This window comes from Jaculus jaculus, chromosome 1 (assembly GCF_020740685.1).
Source record: "Jaculus jaculus isolate mJacJac1 chromosome 1, mJacJac1.mat.Y.cur, whole genome shotgun sequence".
Lineage (NCBI taxonomy): Eukaryota > Metazoa > Chordata > Mammalia > Rodentia > Dipodidae > Jaculus > Jaculus jaculus.
In genome coordinates, this window is record NC_059102.1 from 200,674,171 (window position 1) to 200,700,367 (window position 26,197).

Below are 26,197 nucleotides of genomic sequence, written 5' to 3' on the forward strand. Positions count from 1 at the left end.
TAAGTTTGAATTAACAGAAGTTACATATAATTTGAAATCATTTTTTTCTCAGCTGTAGCTATTCATATTTCTGGCACTTAATCCTCACTGCAGCTGACACTTCACATGCTGCAAAGTATAGATATTACAACACTCATTGCGGAAATTCTGACTGGATACTTGTACTTGTAGCCTCAGTCTCTCTATTTTGTTTCCAAGGGAACATGCTTATAAAACTTCCACCAATAGTTGTTAAGAAGCTATATAAAAGCAAGTATGCAGAAATACTATGTCAACTAACATTACACAGTCAAGGTATTTATTCCTTCCTCCATTCTTGTCTAGACAAGAGTCTTTCACAATTATGATGACTTCTTTAACACAGAGAAAATAATCCATGCAATAAAAAGTATGAAATTATACAACAAAAAAAAATGGTCGTCTAGTTTTTAAAATATTTTGGTATATTCTTCTCTTAGAAACATATCTGTCTTTACTTTTTTCTTTCTTGCTCCCCTTTATCAGAAGTCACTATCACATGTCCAGCATTTATTTCCCTTGTTAAAGTTTTAGAATAAATTATGTAGTCATGAAACAAGAACTGTCTCATGTATCTATAGTTTTGTTTTTTCTCTTTTTTTCCACTCGTACTTTAGTCAAGAATGAGAAAGGAAAATCATTTCTAAGGCTACATTCTCACCAATATGCATAAATCTTATCCAATGAACTAACTACACAAAACAACAACAACAAAAACAAACAAACAAACAAAAAATAACCATTTAACTTTAATTGAATCAATGACTTGAAACTAGCTAAAAAATTTACAACCTAATAAGTTGGAAAGAAACTACTGGGGCTTTACTTGGAAATGTTATTTTGTTTTCATCATTAATTGGAGTTCTCACAACTGTAAATGTTCAAAGAAAGGCACAAAAACAGAAGGAATGAGACCAAAGTGTAAAAAGCTAGAGTCATGTTCAGAAGCCTCAAGGCTTTCACCCTGCTCCAGCCAGTCCCTCTGGTGTGAGGATCAGCAAGCCCTGTCAGGAGCAAGGACTAGATTATTCTTTAAATCAGTTCCTCTGCTGTGATTTCCACAGCTCTCTGAGTTAAGCTCCTTGGGGGGTCAAGTAAGGCCAGAGAGAGCTAGAGAATTCCCCTGGTCCTTGTTATTAACAAAACAAAACAAAACAAAAGCACTACTCAGGAATCTCAAGTCAAATCCTGCCTAAAAATGTGTTGAATATCCTAATATGGTTAGCTTCTAGAAAGAGAAAACAAACATTGATTAAAGAACCTAATAGAACATGTTGCCTTGATAATTGTGGAAGCTGCAGGAAAGAATACACATGCATGGCACCAAACTTTGTTACATGAGGGTCAGTAGCTTTAAGCTTTTTAATAGTAGAAGTGCAACCCCGAAGAAAGTGAATATTTTAACCACAGGAACACTGAAAATTCAATGATATTTTCATAATTGCAATTCAGATAGTCAATAAACTCTATAACTTGAAGCAGCTTATTTTGGAGAAAATTCCATTGCCTAGCTAAAAATCTCTGTGTGACATAAAATTAATAAACCTAACTACTGAACTCTAAGTGTAACAGAACAATTACTTCCAGAAAGCATTAGTATTCATTAAACCCCTAAAATTAGTTTATATAGACAGCCACAGAACAATAATGTAGTATAATTATTGTGCATTGGAGATATTCAATATTATGTTATTTCAATTTCTGTACTTCTTGTTATCTGTCTCAAATACTTATATTAATATTGTCTTGTATAAATGAGAAAAAAATATTTCTCTGTGTGAATAGATAAATAGAGGAAGAAAAATAATTAGTGGACTCAGGGAAATTTCTATGCGTATTATTTTCTTTTTAGCTCAAATAAGATTTTTTTTAAAAAAAATCATAGTACATGCTATTTGAAAAGGCAGATATTGAAGCATTTTGTTTATGTTACACAAACCTAAGACAACTAATTGGGATCTTTGCTATATGTATTAATTACAAAACATAAAATCACAAGAAAAGAAGGAATGATTACAGCCAGTTTTACAGAATAAGATGTAGTTCATTAGCAAACATTTGGACCATTATTCAACAATGTAAAAAATTTTACCACAAGTTCCTAACTATGCATGTTGTTTATAAGAAATAAAACATATGATAGCATACATTGCAACATGAAGAACTGACATCACACAAATGTGATCATTGTTCATTCAACAGAGTAATCTCGCATAAGTAAAGGGCTGCTAAAAGAGAATGGGACAGATAACACATCAAATGGTTAAGATCGATGGTCACCACAGAATTAATTTGCTAGAAAGGTCAAAATATACACAGTTATTTCATAAGCCCTTTATGGTTATCTCTAAGGTGTTAAAATGTACAGTGTCTAAATAGCATCTTGTGACCCAGAGGGTTCCAAAGTGTAGTGCTTCTTAGAGCATATATGTCTAAAGGCTCATAATGTATACCCTTAATCAGGTCAACAGCACTTAATGCAGAAAGTAAGTGGCACCAAGGAAACAGGGAATGCTATACTGAGCTCTGAAGTGATCAGCAGGATGTCTATTGACCATTTTGTGTTTCAAATGAAGGGAAGAACCACCATGTTTACATTAGAATATTTCATTCTGTTTTGTGAAATTCAATTTAGCATTATTTTTTTACTTTTAACTTTTAGTCTTGATTTATCAATCTTCTTTCTAAACATTTTTTATTTATTTACATGTATATGGGTAGAATTGTGAGCATGCCAATGTCTCTTGCTACTGCAAACAAATTCCAGAAATATATGCCACTTTCTGTAGGCTTATGTTGGTGCTGAAAGTTGAACCTGGGTCAGCAGGCATTTGTAAGCAAGTACCTTTAAACACTGGAGTATCTCTCCATCTTCCATATTTCTTACAATTATTTTTTGGCTTAACATAACCACTAAGAGGGTCATGAATTACACTTAAAGATAAAACTCAAAAAATATGCACTCCATCATTTCCTCAGACATTAAAATTTATTGGAAACATAAATTTCTGATTTCAAAATTAACAATATTGATTATATAAGTGATTTGAAAATTAAACAAAACTAACTTTAAAAATTACAAGTCATTCCAAATCTATCACAAAAGTATACTGTAAAATTATTTATATACATGTATGCATGTGTGTTGTGTATGCATATAAATATGTTCATGTGTGTAGGGTCCTGTTTGTGCACAAGTGGGTGGAGACCATTGATTTATGTTGTATATCTACACATATCACTCTGCACATTAATTTTGAGATAGTCTCTCCATTAATCTACAGCTAACTGATGTAGCTTTGCTAGCTAGTCTGTGAGTCCTAGGGATTCTCACAGTCCACCTACTTAGGCTGGGATTACAGATATGAGCCACCAGGTCCACCACATTTACATGGGTGCTGGGAATCCAAGTTCAACTCCTCATACTGATGGAGAAAGCACAGTACTCACCAAAGCATGTCCCCTTCACTAACAGTATAATTTTGAATTCCTTTCTACACACATATGTTTACATTTAGTTTGTTTATATATCATATTTTGAACTTTTATCAGTGATAATAAATATTCTCAAATCATGCGTATTGAAAATTTTTGGTTTCCAAGTTGCCAAGTAAATATTGTCATGCTAAGCTAACTTTAAAAGGCTTTGCTTTGAAATGTGTATTTGGACCTCCTATCTTCTCCAAAGTTCTGAAAAGGATTTAGTTTGGGGTTCAGTATTGTTTTACAGAACAGGGATGGTGTCTTTCCTTCTTTTGGTTACTTGAATTTTGCTGGGAGAATAGTATATGAGACTATATGTTCATAAAAAATTTGGAAAAATTCACCTTGTTTGAGTTCTGCTACTGTGCAATTTTCTTCGGTCTAAGAATATTACTACAAATGGTTGTACAATTTTGCTATTTCACTTTTATAATAACTCCCTTGTCTTCTCTTATATTTCTTGGACAGGTCTATAATTTCACTTGAGATGTTACATTATGATAATAATAAATAGATTACAATGATGCACTTAAGACAATCATACTCACCATCTTTCAATTAGAAATGAAAAATAAATAAAAGATTAGAAAATTATGCTAGTGGAAGATTTGCTTAGATAGTCGAAATAACTTCTGGATAAAACATATTTCTTACAAATGATGAAATGTGGTAGAAAAATGTGCAGATTCATTAATTTTCTCTGTTTTCTAAATGAATTCAGAAAACCTTTAACTGTACAATCCATGTCTTTAAATTATAAATAAGTTATGTATTTAATGGATAAATGTATTGCAATGATTAACATGAGAAAATACACTTAGTACAATTGTAGGGACTAAAAAAACCCTATATATCATATGCTGTACTTTGTGAATCTTAGGCTGAGACCCTCTCAAATGTCACATTGATGCCCTCATAGTATTTAAACCTAACATAGTCCAAGGAGAGTAAATTCACCCTCTCTCAAAGTATGTGTAGTTAATTTTCAGGTAACATCTACTGTATATTTCAAAACACTCTCAAAAGAAGTCAAAAGAAAGGTGAAGTCTTATATTTTCACATTTTCTACCACATGTTTGAGCAAACAAGTGTAATACACATGGAATCTATAGAAATGCCAGAACACAGATGTATCCAGATGGTACATCTGCAAGCACACTTAACGTAGAGGGAGAAGACCATCTGGACCAGAGACAGAAGACAGAAAGCTTCATAAAGCTTAAAGGAAGCATGTTCACGTTGAATGAAAAGTCAGAAAAGCAGGAAGTAATAAACTCAATGCAGTAGGAAATGTCATGGGTAATATGACTGAATATATGGTTTTATGTTGGCAAAAAGGTAAAAATAAAGTTGCATCATCAGAATGGGACTAAATTAGGATCCTGGGATTTGTATTGATGCATTGAAATACCAGGAAAAATTCTTCTTGGTCAGGGGCTGAGGGGATATTGGTGTTTGCATCTAGTACCTTGTGCATGCTAGGCAATCACTAAATGGCTGAGCAAAATTCCTAGCCCTTTCTCACCTTTTTAAACTTTGAGGCAGTCTCTTACAGAGTTGTAAGGCTAGCCTTGAACTCAGTATGTACATCAGGTGGGTCTTGACTTGTGATTTTCCTGCTTCAGTCCCCTGAGTAGCTGGCAACACAACCTTTCGCCATCTGGACCACTAAGAATTCTTAAACCACTAGAAGTAGCTACCCAGATGGCATTTCTTTAGATCTGGGAAATCCGAGACTCGTTATGTGGTCTATCACATAGTATTAGTAGTGTAGTATTTATTTTCTATGAGTGAGGTTGTTTGTAATGTTTCTGCAGGCATGGTGCCTATTTTCATAATGTGTTTCAATGTTTGTATTTGAACAAATTACTCCTCACTTTTGATTTCAAAACCTTGTTATATTTCATTCCTATACACATAAAATGAGCATTTTTATCAGTTGAAATTAAGAAGTATCAGCTATTTCAATAAGATTATATTTAAAAAGAAAGTTGGTGTAAAAAGTAACAACAAATAATTGTAATGAAGAATATTCTGAACTGTATTAATCTCCTAAACTTCAGAGTAGCCCACTGATTAAACACAAGAACATAAGATGGATAGTAGATATGTGGTATAAAAGAACAATAATGCCAAGGTGATTTTTCTCCCTGTTAGTATTCTTCTTAGTGTGTGTGTGTGTGTGTGTGTGTGTGTGTGTGTGTGCATGTAATGTAACTCGAGATAGAGCCAAACAAACCCAATTAATTCAGCACTGTTTGGCACAAACGGCACCCCCTGCTGAGACAAAAGGAGATCTGAGCTAAGCAAAAGGATTGAATTGGCTCTTCAGGGTAGAAAGATGTGCCTCTCCAGATGAGCATTACTGACATCACCTGCAGTTCATTCTGGGGCTGCTCACATGGCGAGTTGCTATTACTCTCAGCCATTCAGTTAAGAAAAGCCAATGTGCACCCTTTCCCTATATTTAACAATGACCTGTCCATCCAGGATGTGGGATTTGTATATGTTTTGTGCATACTTAGAGATGTGCATGTATGTTTATGCTTATGCGGTTGATTTGTTGAAATTGCTGAGTCTGGATTGAAAAGAAAAAAAAAAAAGATATCATGAATGTTCAGTTTTGTTTTGTGTGAGATACGCATTCCCTTAAAGGGTTGTTGCCAAGGACATACATTTCGACTATTCTTTGTATTAAAATCAATCCATCTGCCCTTGCAACTTTTAACCCCCCCTTTTCCCTAACCCTTGGTAATTCAGTGTGAACTATTTGGGAATCAAATCTCTAAGGAACTTCAAAGCAATCATCTTGATTCTTGCTCATAGAAAAGCAACATTTATTAATGGGAGGCTGAAAAATGGGTAGGTCAGGCTCGTGGTTAAAGTAAAAGATGATGGCTCATTTTAACAGTTATCTGGAAGTAGTAGTATGTTGGGGTAGATTTTTGAAAATTGGTCTTTAATTAGGAATCAGGAATCTAATAGATGCTCATTTGTCAAAAAAATACCATAGGTATTTTTCCTCCTTGATCTTTTTAATGATAATAATAACTGTGCTATTAGCATGAATATTTGTTTTACTTAAGTTTTATGGTAAGGAAGCTTGAGGGTAACTGATACTTTTATTGGTTTAAATGAGAAAAAAATTCTGCTCATAAATTCTGTAAACACTTCTTGCTTTGATGAATCTATTGATTCTATTAAGATTTACTGTATGTCTGGGATGTGTTAGAATTTTACTTGAAATTATTTTCAGTAGCATAAAACTGAATGCTCCCACTTCCAATTCCTACAGCTGAATGTCAGATTGGATGCTTCCTCTGCTCTTCCATAGCCCTCCAGGCAACATGTGTTATTAAACCACAGACAGTCTCCAGGGAGAGGAGAGAGCATGTGGGAAATTAGGGATCCTAAGCAGAGAGACATTGGTAAATCTGTAAATCTCTCTCTTGAGCCATCTCTCCACTTTAAAGTAACCAAAACAGTAATAAAGAATCATTCTTTGGCTAATATGCTTTGAAAAATTTTGCTCATTTGTGGTCTGGAGCTCTGTCTTACATTTTTATAACAAATGTTTTCTCTTGGTACTCAATGGTATTGACTTTGTGGCCAAAGGGGTATGATCAATGGAGTGACAGTTGCAACCTAAAAATGACTTGGTCAGGAAAAACAGTCATGATGAGCTAAGCTCAAAAGATTCAACTTTGAAATGCTTATCTGAACCTTTTGCCTTCTCAAAATTGGGAGGGAGTCCAGAGAGAGATACTTTTAACAAGGATTCTGTTGATATATACCTCATGTCAGTTCAAAAATACCACAAGAGCATCCTTTGCCTTGTATTTTATCTGAGGGGCAATAAGCCCTTACAGGGTACCATTAAAAAATAGAGTTACTTTTTTTTAACATAATGTCAAGAAGGAACACCAAGAGTTTATAATGTCAAGTGCAGTTTCGTGAAAAGAATCCACATACATTTCTTCATTTCTAAGCATAAATGTGGCTACCCAAAAATTAATTTTTCTCATATAAATATTGATTACATATATATCACTGGCACCTATATATTTAAACTTTTAATTCACATGATGCATAAACACAATGCTCCCTGTTTGTAAGACCCACCTACAACTCTCACTTTTCTACCTTCCTCAATTCCTTCATTCCTTCTCAACTAAGCCCTTTGCTCTTTCCAACCAGTCACTCTTCCATTATGATACTGCCCTTTTATTTATTTATTTTTTGTTTGCCCTTATTTTGCAGATTTTGTATAGGAAATAACAGCCATTGTGCAGACATGAATGCAAAGGCTATTTTGTGTATGGAGGATAGTGTTTCAAAGTATTCCTCCCATCATTTTGCTCTTATTTTCTTTCCATCACCTCTTGCTCAATGGTCTCTGAGACTTGGACAGTGTGATAGCACTGTATCACTTAGCAGCTTCTGTATTTATAAGGTTTTCATGGTATCTCTTATGCTTATATTATTCTTAAAATTCTGTATTCAATTCATGTAGAAGATACAACATGCCACTGTGTACCAGATACCAGGTTCGATGCTGAGAATTGAAGATAAATATTTCATATACAGATATTCCTGAACTAACAGTGTGACTTTGTGTCTATAAACCCATCGGAAGTTGAAAGTATCATTGCATTTAATAGACCTAAAGTACAACAACTCACAGCTCTGCAACACATTCTGCTGAGGAATATTAGATGCATTCCTTCATGTGAATGAGTGGTACTTGTTCCTGGTGACCAGTGTTCATCATCACTGCAGATGGCCATGAGAGTCGGGTAGCTTTTTTAGATAGTTTGGGGTGCCTAGACCTGGAAACCAAAATTAGCAATGTCCTTAATCTGTCCATGAAATCTCCACTTTACTGGAGTTCTGAGAAGGAGAGTTCTGCTCTCCTTATTTCTTGACTAAAGGAGTTAGCAAGATTTGTTTTTCCATAAAGAACCTTGGCTCCTCCTTCGGAGGGAGTTCCCCTTTCCTAGAATTTAAATCTGATTCTGAAGTTGTGTTTGGTTAAGCTCAGCTCCAAAATGTGGCTACATGGATAGATTTTTCTTGAGCCAGGCTCTAGCCCAGACTAATCAGCTCTCACTCTGGCTTTCCTGAGCCTGAAGGTAAGACCCACCATATTTAGGTTATAAGTAGACACTTACCAGTTAGGCAATGAACAAATCTCTCTTTTCAAAATTTATTTATTTATTTATTGATTTATTGATTGATTTTAGAGAGAGGCAGGTAGAGTGAGAAAGAGAAAATAGGTGCACCAGGGCCTTTAGCCACTGCAAATGAACTCCAGATGCATGTACTACCTTGTGCATCTGGCTTATGTGGGTCCTGAGGAACTGAACCTGGGTCCTAAGGCTTCACAGGCAAGCACCTTAACTACTAAGCCATCTGTCCAGCTGAGGTCTTTCTTTTTGCTTTATATTTAACTCTCCTGACTTCTGGTTCCTGGTAAGCTTAGCCAGGCTAAAATGGAGGGAGAATCCCCACCCCCACATGGGTTCTCTATACCCTTCTGTCCTCTACATGACAAGCTCTCTCTTCATTTTCCCTTGCCCTGAATAAGTGTAATAATTCTTCTTAGTCTGGTTTATCTCAATTCTTTGGGTTAAAACAGACATGAACTGAGGACGTGTGGTTCAAGAATTTCTGAAGCCCGCAAACCCCATGATGGTGAGACTAGGCAAAGAGTAACATTCCAAATTCAAAGTATGTTCACTACTCAGGGTATATCACATTATAAAGTCAAAATTCATTAAGCTGAATAATCACACTTAAAGGAACATCTTTATAATGTATTCCTTTGAGCTGTTCTGTGCACTGTACAAACCATTGTCTTGTGTGAGCCCATTAAAATAAAAATAAATGTGATTTTTGTCAAAAGGAGATGTACCTTATAGAAATCAGGAAGAAGCATAATATGTAGCTAGAAAGAAAATTTGAATAAAGCTTTCTATAGGTTTTCTTCTTAGATTAAAAAAGAAAAGTCATATCTATGCAAAGGCCAGAAGAAAAAAGGAACTCAATGACTTAGGTCCTAGAAGGTGGCTTGAGGAGAGCAAGAGGGGAGGAATGAGGCAGAGAGTGACCTAGTGTCAAGTGTCTAGTTCAAGATGATGGATTTACCTGCAAGCAAAGAGGCATTACTACAAGATTTAAAACAGAAAGAAAGACTGAACTAGATGTGTGAAGGTAGGAATGCTGATTCAAGTGCAATGTCCTTTCAGTCAGAGCAGTAATGATGATGACCTTGATTCTGTAGTTCAACCTGTACCAATTCCCTCTGAAGTATAATTGGGGTAGTTCTCAGAAGCAGTGTACTTCTTCAGGAACTGAAATGTTAATTATACTCTTCTTGAAGTAGAGCTTTTTATATTTTGGGAAAATATAAGCAACTTCAAAAATTATCTAAATGCTCCTTACGCATGCCCATTGAACTCAAGATGCTGTCATGAAGGCACTTACATACATCTCACACTGACATTGTTAACCTGATTTACAAACACTGAGCCTTTCGACTTTGTAGGATAAAATACCACCAGAGTATGCTGAACACAGTAGAAAGTTAGTTCTTTCATAAATCAAGGAATTTATCCTTGCTTTGTGTTATGTAACAGTAAAATAGTAAAATAAATAAGAGAACCAACAAAGCAGGATTTATTGAGTCAAACATGTTTACTTAAAAATAAAACTTTGTGCATTTGTACTTGTGTGTCTTAGCTATTTAACTCATCAATAAGATGCAATACAGTCTCTTAATTACTTTAAAGGGAACTTCATATGGGCTGTATATCTAATATCATTTCATATCAACATTCAGGATTTATAAGTATTTAGATATTCCATTGATATGGAAACTGACGAGTTGAGACTGTAGGCAGTAGAATGCCTTAGGCAGCCAAGCACATCAAAATATAGTGCACAGAGAGACTTTTACTGCTCCTGATATTTAAAGACCTATTTTCTTGAGCTTATTAGCTACTAGTGATCCCAAAGGAGAAATACAATTAAAATTTAATCATACCAAAAGGTGGGATTCTGATTCAGTGAACTTGTAATCATTATATTTGGTAGTTTACCTGTAAATGTCTGAATGCTGAGAATGAGAATTCTATAATTGGACTTCATTCTGTCATAATACAATGCTGATGGACTAATATGGGATTTACCTAGTATGTGTGCATTTCCCTCTTTTATCCTTTTCACCTAAATCATTTTAGTTCCTTAACTGTAGCACCTCTCTTTTCTTTTGTGAGAGCTGAATAGCTTCTGTTCCCCTTAACTATCACATTATTCCATTCCCTAGATTTCAGATATGAAATCAAATCCCTATAAAATAGATGACACTGAGTAATTTGATTCCACATTAGCAAGTAAAGAGTTCATAGATATATAGAAACCACCCTGGGATGATCCTGTATTTGTCCAGAGCTTGAGGTGAACAGGGAGATTCTATTACTCAGAATATGAAGAAGACAACACTGTTTCATTTATAAATATTGAGTCTCATGCATATCCATGCCCTTCTCCCTACTATTTCAATTGTCTTTTGTTATGGGATAATTTAAAAATTTTTTTCTATGCAAGTAGCAAAAGAAAATGATGAGAGAAAGAGTGTGGATGCTTGTTGCATTCCAGGGAGTTCAAGGGCCATTCCTCTTTGACACTCCAAAAGGAACCTGACCAGAGTTTAGCAAACATGAGAGAGACACTGCTCATTGCTCTTGTAACAAGCTGCCAAGCCATCTTCCAGGTAATTCTTCTGAGGGGGCAAAATCTTTGCTATTTTTCTGGCACCTGGTGCCACCAAGTTTGTTTCCTGAAGGAAAAGAAATAAGCCCTTTCAGAAAGGAAGATAAGAACTGAAGTCATTGTGAACAGAAGATTATTCTTTAATGGGCACTGCTTCCATATTGTTTATGAATCTTTTGGTTTCCCAAAATGAACTTATTTTAAGATGAAGCTATCCATGCATTTAAGGTTCACTTAAAATTTAATTATTTGAAGAGAATGAAAAAATAACAATAAAAATTTCAGAAACATAATTCCATATTAAAGACAAAAGCAAGAAAAAGGTAATAAGCTTCAGGGATGTTGACCGAATGGAAAGTGTGAATGTCCTTTGCTTCAGTCAGTGTGCAGAACTTCTCTATTCTAGGTTCAGTTAATCTTGTCTATATGTGAAACTTCTATCACATAACTAAGTAGGCGACACAAGGAATAAAGTTCTTTGCTTTTCACATTCAGCCAGCCTTTCTTCTCTGTCATGGAGTCCTGTAAGAATGAATTATATTCATTATTATTATTTTTTTTTTGCTAGAACAGTCCTTTAGTGTATGGTGCATTATACTTCTACTCAGAACCATGTGTCATTTTTGTGCATGTGCATAGTATATGTGTGGGCTTGCGATGAAGTATGTGTGATGGTATGAGCACATGTATGTGCAAATATAGCATGAGTGGCTGTGGAGGCCAGAGCAACCCCTTGGTCACTCCAACTCATAACTCACCCAGATGTTTTTCTTGGAGATAGAGTCACTTGATGTCAGAGCTTGCTGCACTTTTGAAATCCTTTGAGATTATCTGTTCACTGCTCTCCACAGAAATGGAGTTACAAATGTGGGTAGCTACTAGTAGCTCTTTATGTGTATGTTGGGGGAAGTCAGGAATCAAACTCAGATGGCCTTAGGCACTCCTCAGGCCCTCAAGTTTGTGCAAGTAATGTGCTTAACCAGTGAGCAATCTGCCCCAGCCCTTTTACAACCATTTACACCTGAGGATTTTTTATGAAACACTGTAAATGATTTAAATTAAACATTTACAGGTAATAAACTATTAATTTGTATTAGACAATTTTTATGTATACCTAATATATCATTTGTTAAAGATGAAAGCAAATGTGTAAACTAATGATATAAATTGTATTTCCTTTCCATAAAGCATTAATTACTTTAGGAGGTAGAGCATCTTCAGTGTTTTCCAGAGTTGATTGACATGTTGACATCATACCCACCAATGCTGAGAATGTCACTTGACATACATACACAGTATAAAATAACAGAAATATGTTAAAGGCCATTTCAATAATTGTTGCAAATTTTCTCCTAATCCCAAGCAAAAGGTCCACAGATGTTTTTGTTTCTTTTAAATGAAACTCTAGTCAGCAACTTAAACAGTAATTTTTAAAGTTAAGTATTTTTATAATACACACATAAATCAATTAAATATCTACATGCTGAGGAATGAGTGTAGAAAATATTATAAGGCTTTGCTTTTAGAGATGAAACCAGTATGATTAAATGAAAGCAGAAAACTATGTTTGTACCTTAAGAACAGTGCAATTCATAGCATTCAGTAGTTTTGAATCTAGGTTCAGGTGTATCAGGTAGCATTATTGTTGTTTTGAAATATTTCAGGACACGCAATGCAGAGTGTACATAGTGTGGGCACAGAATCAAGGCTGTAGTGATGTCATAAAGTATAGCACTAGCCAGTAATGCCAAAAACACTTTGAATTCTTTGGGTATTTGGTTTCAATAGTGTTTTGGTCCTGTGCCTTCCAAAACCTATCATTCGTACTCATTCTTATAATCCCTGAACTTTCACCAATGTGATTCTATATCGAGTCATAATCTTAAGTGTAAGAAAATGGGCTATAGAACATGTTTGTATTCTATGCTGACAACAGGAGAGTTAAAGCGATGGCTCTTATCCACCTTATCAGGAACAAACTAGCTGCCAAATTTGAAGAAGGCACTTTGCTACTTACAGACAGACAGACAGACAGCAAGCGAGAGGGAGAGGGAAAGAGGGAGAGGGAAATAGGGAGAGGATGTATAAAGTCTTAACCTTTGATATAACCAAAAGCAAAACCAAAAGCTAAGACTGAAGTGGCAAAAGCATTTGCGGAATGCCCATTAAGGACTATATGTTTGTTTCAGAATGATTTTCCACATAAATTCATTTTATGCTTATAATATCTTTTAAGGCAATTACTACTGCATTTGCAATTAACAGATGAAGGTAAAATATTTTTATCACTGTTTAAATTTTGTTCATTTTTTACTTATTTATTTGAGAGCGACAGACACAGAGAGAAAGACAGATAGAGGGAGAGAGAGAATGGGCGCGCCAGGGCCTCCAGCCTCTGCAAACAAACTCCAGACGCGTGCGCCCCCTTGTGCATCTGGCTAACGTGGGACCTGGGGAACTGAGCCTCGAACCGGGGTCCTTAGGCTTCACAGGCAAGCACTTAACCGCTAAGCCATCTCTCCAGCCCTTATCACTGTTTAAAATGAGACTAATCCTACTTTATCCACATGAGTTTGTATGACGAACAACTGAAATTATTTATTCCAATGGCCCACATTAGTGAGCCATGATCATTGCTCTCCCAACTTTACCATTTTGTTTTGTTTCTATACCTGAGTTATTTTAGCTTCTGACTTGGTGTGTTTTCCAAATCATTTTACTATATTATGAATAACATAGAAATTAAAGTTCTAATTCATATGAAACTGACAAAAACCTATCAGTAAATATTTGCATAATATCATAAAGTTCTAAAATGTTTTCAAATTTAACTCATATTAATCATGTGCTCATTATCATCACCACTGTGATCATCTCCATTACATAGAGACTGAAACACTGATAAATTAGGTCACTTGATCATTTGTCCAAGTTCCATGCTTTCTGAACATAGAGCATAGGTTTAAATGTAGTCAGATGGTCTGTGAGATCATACTCCTAAGTCTACATGAATATCCATGTATTTTATATTATCAAGAATGCTAATTTTACAATTAGATTTAGTTATGATGAAAATTTAAGTTTCTGTCATAGTTGGAGCATTTAAGGAAAAGGAAGTATATGCTCAAACAATCTCTGTCTAGAATCACATTTTGGCCAGCCACATACAAAGAATTACCTCAAAACCTCACAGACCTGTGGATCATGGTGCCGCCAACATACTAATTAAAATATGTTAGCACTGAAACCTACTAACATATTAAACCTATTTTTTTAAAAAAATATTTTTTAAAACACACTACATAAATAATTTTAATATAAAAACTTGTGTCAAGTTACTATTTGTAACATGTTATGAATCTGGAAATTGAGCCAAAAGCCAGAAATATAATTCAAATAATTGGATTTTTTTTTCATTTTTAGTAATTGTAAACAGTGGCTTTTCTAACAGAACATTTTTTCTTATGAGTTGCTTACCAGGTAATTGTACTGAGGCCCTCTTCATTCTGATTTTTTTCTATTTTAATGCTATTAAACAGAATCTGTTCTCAACTCACGGAGGATAATCTACCTCAAAGCTTTTATAGATATGAGATTGCCCAATATCCCTTTTTTGCCTTAATAGTTAAAGAGAAGTACATAAATATTGAAAATGTTCAAGTGCCTGTTTAGACAGCATTACTGACAAAAAATTAAAGTCTTGGCAGGTGTTAGATGCACTATCTCCTACACTTAGCAAAATTCTTTAACTTTATATTTATATGTTTTATTGCAGTCAAGGGAGAGACTGATGCTTTCTAACCTCAGCTTATTTTAATAAGGAAGCACAAGGAGAAGTAATATATGTGAAGTTTTACTAGTCACTTTAAATATTAGAACATAGAGGTGATTTGCTCCATGAACTCTAAAATTATTAACACAATCTAAAATATTATAAAAATGGTTATGGTGTTAACCTTTATGATCATCATGTCTTCTGGTACTTTTGCCTATAGCTATGAGGCTTAATACATCTAAAAAACAAATAGAAATTACTTATAATCTTCCAATAGTTCTTTCTCACCCACTCTGCTTATTTATACTGTCTTGTTTGCAAAATTTAAAACATTCTTACAACTTCATCTTCTGTGATGAACAAATTAAAAAATCTGCATTTTTCTAATCCTGACCTATTTCTTGACCTTCAGATGAACCGTTAGCACCCTTTAAGTCCATATTCAACTAAGTTGTAACATCTCTTTTTATCCTCAGACTTCTGTTTCTGTTTCTTTATTCAAGTTAATGGTCTGACTATATTTCTTGTCCACAGTTTTATTTACTATCATTTCCTATATAATTTTGCAGTTTTTGATTGAATAATGTATTCTAAAAGATGAGATCAGTTATAGTTATTAGACCATGCCTTAAATCCAATGACAGCTATCTTTAAGTGACACAGGGGAAGAGCAGAGGACACAAAGAGAAGGCAAAGTCCATGTTAAATTGGGGGAAAAAACAAACAAACAAACAAACTTACTTCTAGAGCACTTAAGAGCTGAGACAAACAAGAATTTTCCCCTGGAGTTTTGTGAGGAAGGTGGCCCTGCTAATTCCTAGACTGAAGCCTCCTGGCTTCCACAGATCTAAGAGAATACATCCCTGCTTTTTAAAGGCATCAAGCTTTTGGTGATTTGTTTTAAATGTAAACCACAGAAATATAATAAAACCTTCCTAATTTTAACAACCAATCAATCAATAAAACTGGTTTACAACGAGATATATTTATTCACTGCCTAGTTTAGGCTGTTATTCTCAGTTGTGCTTTTCTATGCAATAGCTCACATCAAATGAGAACAGAGGTAATAAACTTAACAAGGGAAAAGCATAAATTTAATATAGCTTACTGGCAAATTTATCAAAAACCTCTAATTACTTTATTGAAAACCAGCAATGCACTGACAGTCTTTTCCTGCTTGAATAAAATTATTTCTCTAATAGCAAGCTTGATGGAGATTAACTTAGAGTGGTATCTGAGAAATATACCATAGTGGTATAAAATAATCCCCCTCATGTCTAGTGTTGTAGTCACATTGGTTCACATTGATTCACAGTGGTTCACATTGCTGGTAGAAATCACCCATCCAAGAGCAGCTTCTGAGAAAAAGATATTTTGGCTTACAGGCACAAGGGGAAGCTCCAGAATGTCAGGGGAAACCAATGACATGAGCAGAGGGTGGACATCACCCCCTAGCTATTATAAGGTGGACCACAGCAAAAGGACAGTGTGCCAAACACTGGTATGGAGAAACTGGCTATAACACCCATAATCATGCCTCCAACAATACACTCCCTCTAGGAGGCATTAATCCCCAAATATCCATCAGCCTAGCATTCAGAACACCTAAGTTGAATATGGACTTAGTTGAATATGGACTCAAACCACCACAATCTGACCCTTGCCCCCATAAACTGATATCCATACATGATGCACAATACAAAGCATTCAATCCAGCTTTAAAAGTCCTCATAGCTTTTATCAATTCCAATGATGTTCAAACATCCCCATAGTTCAAGATCTTTTAACTGAGCCATAATACCAAAAAATAACCCTCCCAAACCATAATGGCATAGAATAAATATTCACACTGCACAATATGGCACTGGGCATAACAAAGAAACATTCAATCAATACAAGATTTATAAACAACCAGGGAAAACATCAAACACTGTAACTTCAAGTCCAACAACTCTAGCCAGTGACAAATCTCCAAATTCACTAATTCTAACCAGCAACAAGTTTCTGGCATTCCAATTCCGCCCCTCCAGCTAGGCTAGTCATAGTCCTGGAAAACTTCATCGAGGCCAGCAGCTCTCCTTGGCAACCATCTTGTGATCCTGGCATCTCTACTGGATCTCCACTGCTAGCCGAGGTTCATCTTCATGGCCCCATGGGATCTCCATGTAGGCAACCAACAAACTTGCTTCACACTGCCCATGGCCATTTCCAAAACACAAGACTGTGTTGCAAACTCAATGATCCTCTTTCTCGCATTTCTTGTACTCCACAATACCAGGTAGGGTGCCAATTTGTAAACCCAGGGGTGAATAAAGCAGACTTTGAAGAACAAGACACTCCTTGAGCACTCAAACCCCTTCAGAAGAGTCTACATTCTTCCTGTTACCCCAGCACAGGTCAGCTGGCCCAATCTCAATGGTTGTAATCAGTTGCAGCTAAATGGGCAGCCATTCACCCAAAGATTTCCCTTTCTGTGTCATATCTCTCTGCTCACACCAGTTCAGTTCTATGTAAAGCAATCCTGCACAACTTCTCAGGGAATGAGCATTAGAGCAAGCTTCTCACACAAACCGCTAGCCTAGTTCAAGCAAAGCTCTTTCTACCCTCATAAGCCACCCCTCACAGTCCATAGTTCTTACTACATTCAGGTCTTGCAGCTCAGACCAGAATAGTCCATTAAGCTGTACTTACAGCACTGCAGCCATCTCTTAGGCCAAGGTATCAAAATCTCCCACATTCCTCTTGAAAATCAGCTCCAAAAGGTCAAAGCCACATAGTCAAGTGTCTAGCAGCAATCCCATTCCTAGGTACCACTTTATTGTTGCAGTCCAGTTCACATTGCTGGTAGAAATCCCCCAACCAAGAGCAGCTTCTGGGAAAAAGAGATTTAGTTTGGCTTACAGGCTCTATGGGAAGCTCCACAATGGCAGGGGAAAACGATGACAAGAGCAGAGGGTGAAAATCACCCCCCTGGCCAACATAAGGTGGACTATAGCAACAGAAGAGTGTGCCAAACACTGCCATGGGGAAACTGGCTATAACACCCATAAGCCTGTCCCACCAATACACTCCCTCCAGGAGGCACTAATTCCCAAATATCCATCAGCTGGGAACCTATCATTCAGAACACCTAAGTTTATGGGGACACCTGAATCAAACCACCACACCTAGCCTTGTAAATAGCTTGCAAAACATTCTAGTTAAAATGATTAGTGACTAAGAATTAGCTTTGCAAGTTAAGTTGACCAAAATGTATACAGGGTTAGCATTTGCTATGTAAACTTGAGCAACTTCCTAGTGCTTGTTATCAGTTTAATCACATGTAAAACAAATACATTATAATATTTATTTCAAAATATTGCTGCAAGAACTAGTTTATATAATAAACCAGGGAATCCTGTACCTGACACACAGTGAAAATTTAATAAGTATGTGCAATGATCAATGCTACTCAGAGCCGTGCCCATAGGTTAATATCCTGCCAAGGTAAAGGAGAACCATTAAGGACTTTTATGTACTCTATTTTTTCTCAACATTTATATCAAAGGCATATTAAGTGTTTATAAAATATTTGTCAATCCCAATCTACCATAAAACTCTTCCAGAAACAGATATTTTTATCTTCTCGCACATTGTCATCACTAATGTCTACCATACATTCTCAATGATATTTTTGAGTATAAAGCTCTAACTAAAGGTGTTTATGTAATTTATGTCATATAAGATATAAGCTAAGTATGACTTTCAGTGGATTTTGAAATCGTTTTTTCATATGATCCCTTAATGTCTGCTACTGTTTTAAGTCTCTTTTATTCAGCCACAAGATGCTGTGGACAAGGAATGTGTTGGAGTTAAGAGAATATAAGAGTGAGAGAGAGATACAGAGGAGCTCCCTGTTCTACAGTGGACAGGTTGCTTTTTTTTGATTCTTTAGGTCCTGTACATTGTTGTAAAGGTTTTTCTTACAAGGATGAGCTTCAAAGTATGTACTATCAAGTTTACCATACATACCTGGCTAAATAATAATGGATTTCTTATTAAATAGACAATACTTATTAAGTATATTCCATTTGTAAATGAGTATAAGTGATTATTTCCTCTTATAACAACATATTGAGATAGATAAGAGAGACAGTTTTGCTGTGTATTTTTGTGACAGAGTCTCTCTCATTCTAACTCAGCTTGGCCTCAAGCTCAATTTCCGCTGTCCCAAAGTGTTAGATTTTTTGCCATAAACTACCATGCCAGGCAGAAATCCATCTTTCATGTGACCGAAAATTTTGTATTATGTAATGAATATGTAGTTGTATAATGGTGGCAAATTTTGTTTTATAATTACTAAAATAACTTTATCAAAATGTAAAGATCTAGAGGAGAATACTGTTTAATCCTATGTCATTCTTCATTTCTGTTACCTAAGCATCTAAATCATTGTTTGAGCCCTTGGGTTCTTTCCAGTGTGGTATACAGAGAGCACAAGACTATGAATTCTTCATTTATTTATTTTTATTTTTATTTTTGGTTTTCTAAGGTAGGGTCTCACTCTAGCTCAGGCTGACCTGGAATTCACTATGTATTCTCAGGGTGGCCTCGAACTCTCAGCAATCCTCCTACCTCTGCCTCCGGAGTGCTGGGATTAAAGTCTTCATTTATTTATTTTAAATATACATCATTATATGTGTACAACACAATACCATAATATAAACATTAGCATTAAAACTTCCATGTTGGAGCCTGGGGAGGTAGCTCAGTGTGTAATGTGCTTGCTGTATAAACATGAGAACCGAAGTTCCGAATGCCACAGACACACACACACACACACACACACACACACACACACACACTCTTACCAAAAACAAAAAAACTAGGCACAATGGTATGCACTTATAATCTCAATGCTGTAGGAGACCAGGCCAGAAGTTCCCCAGGAGCTTACTGAACTGCTAGTCTAAGTAAACCAGTAATCTCAAGAGTTAGAGTTAGTAACAGACTGTATCTCAAAAACATAAGGTAGGGAGAAACTGGAAAAGACACCCAACATATGCTTATGATCCCCAAATTTAGCAAGTATACATACATAAAAGCATGTGCACTCACACACATATAAGCAAGCATACACATAAGCATGCACATGACACATCTATACAGAAAAAAACCCATCCTTATTAATATAATTTTTTCAGGTCATTTTTTTCTGTGAAGTAATATCTAAAATTATAAGATAATAAATTATACACAAAATGTATTTTGCAGTAATATCAGAAAAATTTCAGGTGTCATTTATTCTTCAAAAATTCTAACACAGTGCACAATGAATGGCCCCATTTTCTGTGCCTTGTATCTTGTATCTTTCTTTGAGTGTGAAAAAATTCCCAAATTCACTGGCAGTATAGCATGTTACTTCTGCAGCACAAATGTGACAGATAGTATAGGTTATACTACATTAAGACATACCTGTTTGTGGCTGGATCTTTAAATGTAAAATTGTTTTATGTGGACATGGTGGCTCTTACCTGTACTCCCAGCACTCAGGAAGCTGAAGTAGGAAATGCTCGTGGGTTTGAGGCCAGCTTGGTCTGTAGATGAGTTCCCAATCTTCCTGGACTACATTGAGACCCCATATCAAAACACAATATTTGTCATATGTAGATTAAAAATATAAGAGTTTAGCTTGCTTTCCTGTAACATGTTCATTTGTGATCTCTGTTGCTCTATTATAATTGCATATCTTTAGTTACAATGGTTTACTCTTAAGTATCTGAACATCGTTTAGAAATGCCTATAAATAAATGTTATCTCATAAGATGTTTTCCATAATAAATAGTAATTTTTATACCAGAAATGATTTTTTAAATATATGCATATCTTTATTAGGGAAAAATCCCACCTAGAATAGAACAAATGTGTTGACATTCAGAAAATTTAAACATGTGAAAGTACAACTGTGAGAAGATATAAATTTTCACATAGAAATTAACTACAGTAATTTGGAGAACCCCAAGCAAGAAAATACACAATTAATTAGACCCCATAATAATTTTTCTACAGCTTTACATACACATCTTATTTTGCACAAACAAGGTAATTGAATATACTAAATGTTGTAACTTATTGTTATAGTCTGGGGCTGGGGCTAAGAAACCTGAATTACTCTTCTAATGATTGTTTTCAGGTTGACAGCTCAACACAACCTTCTGCTAAGACAACAAAAAGCCTGTTACTATAATGAATCCAATTAATTTAAGGCATTAAAGATTTCAGTTGACTCATGAAAAACAACACAAGAAATGTGATATAGCCATTTCCCCACACTCGAGTACTATATTTCTGATTGTAACTTGATAGTGAATGTAAAAAGGTTAGACTGACTGAATTTTTAATCTTCTAGTCAATGACCACTGTTATATCTGAACTCAAAAGTAATATGAATTACCTAATCTAATATTTTGCAGGTGTACTTGATCAGAGAAAACTATCACTGTGTTCAGCCTTATCTTTGTTTTGGTAAATAACACTGTAGTATAATATTACAACAGCGATTTGTAAGTTCTGTGGTCTGTGTCTGAGAATCTTCATGTAGAATTGCTGAATATGCTCATGAAATACACACAAGCTGTGAGCTGCTAATATGTGTGACATATTCTAGTACAAACAACATTCATTTCCAGCTTTAAGGAATCACTGTAAGATGAGTGTGTTTTTTTACTGGAATGTTTTTTGTTTTTACATGAAAATGAGGAGAAAAGAGTTGTCAGGGATACAGAGATGTGTTTCAAAGTGAAAAGAAAAAAACTCATGATTTAGAAGATAATAATTTTAGAAGTGCAATTTGAAGACAAATATTTCTATATCTTATCTAGTAACTGTAAAATAATGGCCAAAGGTAAGCAACAAGTGAAGGTAAATGCAATAGTTCAAATATCTGCAAATGACTTTAGTTGACATTCTCGCTGAACAAAATGTTAAAATTAACTGGGTCAAATTTTTAAAAAGGTATTTATTTCTTAGGAAAAATAAGGAGGCTATCTGTTCAATGCCCTAGTGTACTCAAGTAAATTGTGAGTTGGATTATTGGGGCTTGTGGAAGCAAATCCAAAGAAATGACACAGCAATGATTTAAAAAAAAAATGAAAACGCTACATAGCTAGGATTTGGAGTCCCACTGGAAACCACCTGGACAGCTTGGGATGGAGGTTAAAGGACTTATTTCACTCTTCTTTTTATCTTATCTGCACTTTACACTAAAGGACATATACAGTGATACATCGGAGACCGATCTCTTTCATCCCCTTGAACTCCCTGAACAGTGGCTCTAACTTCTAGAGTCATTTTTATGTTGAGATGGTGCCAGCAATGCTGAGCCCCTGCATGGCAACCATAAGGTTGGCAGTAGCTCTTCTTATCAGGAAGGGTCCAGCTGAAGATCAGAGACTGCTCTTTAGACACCAGTACACATGGGTCCAACACTACAGATTACAGAATAACCCTTCCAGCTTCCAACCTGAGTCTTCCTCAGAGCCCTCAAACTCAGCAGAGAGTCCTGTGCATGTAACTATTCCACAGCCTTCCCCTATTAACTACTTCTCATAGTAAACAGCAAGTGTTAGGATAGGCTGTCTTTAAGGGCCTATTTCAGACTAAAAGGTCTATTTCTAAAATATTATAAAATAGTACTTCAACTAAGGTTACTGAGTACAAGGGAAGTAGCTGGAAAAAGCAATAGAGGAGATTTCATGTTAAAAGTGCTTAAGTTACATGAATAAAAGCTAAACAGCCATGTGTTGGTCAATCATTGCACTTAAGATCTGGGTGGCACCTACATCCCACATCTGGCAAGGTTCTGTCTTTTCCCCTCTCTTACTATATATCCGGAGCATCAGGAGCATATTTTAAAGTAGATGTCTCAATCTAGTAATATTGTTATTCAGCCTGGTGTGATTTTATGTTTTCTGGTTAATGAGTATATATATATATATATATATATATATATATGTATATGTATGTATTCATATAGTAGTTGCTACTTCCACAGAATTACAATCTATCTAAGAAACAAAGGTAATGCAATAGTCAAGAACAGCTATCACTCTATGGAAAAACATCTAAAACAATGAAAATATTAATGCTGTTCATCAGAACTGGCACATTTTAGCTGTGGAAGGGAAAAAGAATTCCTAGGCATGGAAATGGACTATGAACTTTCAAATATTCTATTTAAGATAATATAAAAATAGAAGGAAATAAGTCAGATTATAAACAAAATGAAAAGCAGTATAAATTTATTGAGATAACCAGGAACTTATTAAACCAAAAATAAAAAAGAGTAACATCAATATTTAAGAAATAGTACCTAACATTGGTTAGTAATTCATTCATTCAATGACTTTATTTATTGTTTATTCTGAGAAAGCTACCGACACTCAAATGTGAACCATGAGCACTTATATTCCAACATGATGAAGGCCTCAATCCCAACAGTGTAAAAACTTAGAGGTAATAAAACCTGTATTTTGTAGCTTTACCTAACTCCCTGTAGGAAATTATGCCATAAAAGACTTCCAGGAAATATGACCTGTAATGAGAAATCAGGAAATTGGACTTAGCACAGGAAATGGAAGTGATGTGGATTTGAAATGTACCAGCATATGCTAAAGTTTCAGAGAATGAGGAAAGATGAAAAAATAAGTTGCTGATAAAATTAACCAAACATGGATAAGGGTAAGTGAAAGGATAACTATAAATACAAATGTTTTATGTCATAGAAGGTAATATGTATCAACTCAGAGATCTTCAAAATTTAAATATAAAAAATTTAATATAAACAATTCTCCATAATTTGTTATGGAAATATGGCCTCTTAATTAAATGTAAAATGCCTTTTTACTTTTCCCTTTATTTTGATATATACATGAGAATGAAACAAAGATTACAAAAAATCATGTTGTAAATATAGGAATATCTTTATAATTTACACAACAGAATGCATTAATTTTTTTCAAAAATAAAATATCTAAATTATTTTGTCATTTATCTGAGGTAAAATTTAGAATTTCATTTCTTGGAGTTTAAAACTTAATTTTAGTTTTGTATATGCTTGCTATTATATAATTATTTGAAATAAACAATTTTACACAATATACCTTTTTCTCTCAGAAAAGAAAATCATTTTCATTTCTACATAGTAAATACTAGTGGATATATCCTCTAAAACCTTTGTCTGAGTACCTTAGTAAAACTGCTTATATTTTTACATATGTCCTTTTTTTATGCATGTAAAATTAGTACTGCTACAAACTGAAGAAAAAGTTTTAACTCCTGATTTTTTTTTTTTAAGTTCATTTATAGACTTCTGCTGCAGTGGGTTCAAAAACAAAGAAGTTAATTTTAAAAGCTCATTATATTGAGTTAACAGTGAATTAAAAAACCAATGAAATTAATTTTAGAGCCATTTAATTTAGTTCAGGAAAGAGTGAGACTCTTTTATTAACTTAATTATTTTGGAATTCACTGTTTTAGAGTCCAATAAATGTTATGTATTTTATTTCCAATTAACTTCATTGTGCGCTGAATCATATTTGCTTTCTCCATGTGGCTAAATCTTACCTCTTATTTTGCACACAGGGTAACTACCCACAAATGGGCTGGCTTGAGTGTCTTGCATATAAGTAGATTGCATCTTGAAAGGATTTAGAGTCTGTTGACTATTTTTCTACTTTCACATGGCTATGGAATGTGGAATTAACACATTCTTGTGCAGCAAACCAGTCATTTTCTCACCACTTACCACGAATGGTACAACTAATTTCATACTGTCTATCTGTGATAATCTCCACATTCTATTTTCCTATGTAAGGGTATTATTTTAAAATGAAAAAAAAAGAGGAACAGGGTTTGATAGAATATGCTCAACCATTTTATCATGTTTTTTGAAAGTCTAAATGTTATAAAATTATGTAATCTGTAAAACAAAATGTTTAATTTAGAATTATATACAATTCAAAAGAAAGTGAGTTGTCTTATATTTAGGGAAACTTTGGAAACACGAGGTTTATAAATGAAACTACTAAGGTTCTCAGAATGTGTAGAGCTGCATTTTTGCATATCTTTTTTTAATTTCTTTGTTATAACAAGTTTGAACACATCTGGTTCACTATGTCCAGTGAAATTCATATTATATTAATTTATGTTTGTACAATGATTAGTCAACCTCTATGTTACCAGTCATGGGTTATGGTTATATGGTAGTATTTTACCTTAGCAATCTTGAGGAAAAACTCCACATTTTCTTTTCTTTTTTTGTTTGTTTGTTTTGTTTTGTGTTTTCCTTTTGGTTTTTTGAGGTAGGGCTGCACTCTAGCCCAGGCTGACCTGGAATTCACTATGTAGTCTCAAGGTGGCCTTAAACTCTCAGCAATCTTCCTACCTCTGTCTCCCAAGTGCTGGGATTAAAGACGTGCGCCACCACGCCTAGCCTTGTTTTTGTTTTTATGAGGTAGGGTCTTGCTGTAGCCAAGGCTGTCCTGGAATTCACTGTCTCTAACTCAGGCTGACCTAGTGATCCACCTACCTCTGTCTCCTGAACGCTGGGATTAAATGTGTGTATCACCAAACCCAGCTCCACATCTTTTATCTACTGAATTTACCTCTGTATGAAATTCAAATAATGAATAAACTTAGCTCCCTGGCTGAAACCGCAAATGGAGCTGTCAACCAGGAAGCCTGGTTAGGGCAGCAGCCATATTCAACTTCCCCACTAATTGGCTGACATTCAGAGCTTGAGGATCAGCAGCTGTGGAAGCAAATTTAATCTGTACATAAGGCAGATTTTTCATTTATTTCAATTAATTACCTTGCACATCAAAACCCCTTCTTAAAATATTCTCAAATGGATACCTACAAGGAAGTAAGCATGCTTAGGCATGCATAAACCTATACTTGCTCCTTCAATATGTACAGTATAGAATTAAATTGTTTCACTCATATGAAAATTTGACCTTATGTAGAATTATGGAAATCACTTATCCTTATATTGAAGACAATTTCATTTTGACTCCAAGGAGAGAAACTATTAATAGTAGAAAACAGGCATTTCAAAACATATGTATTATGTGAGAAATGGCATGTATTTAGTATATATATGTGACCATA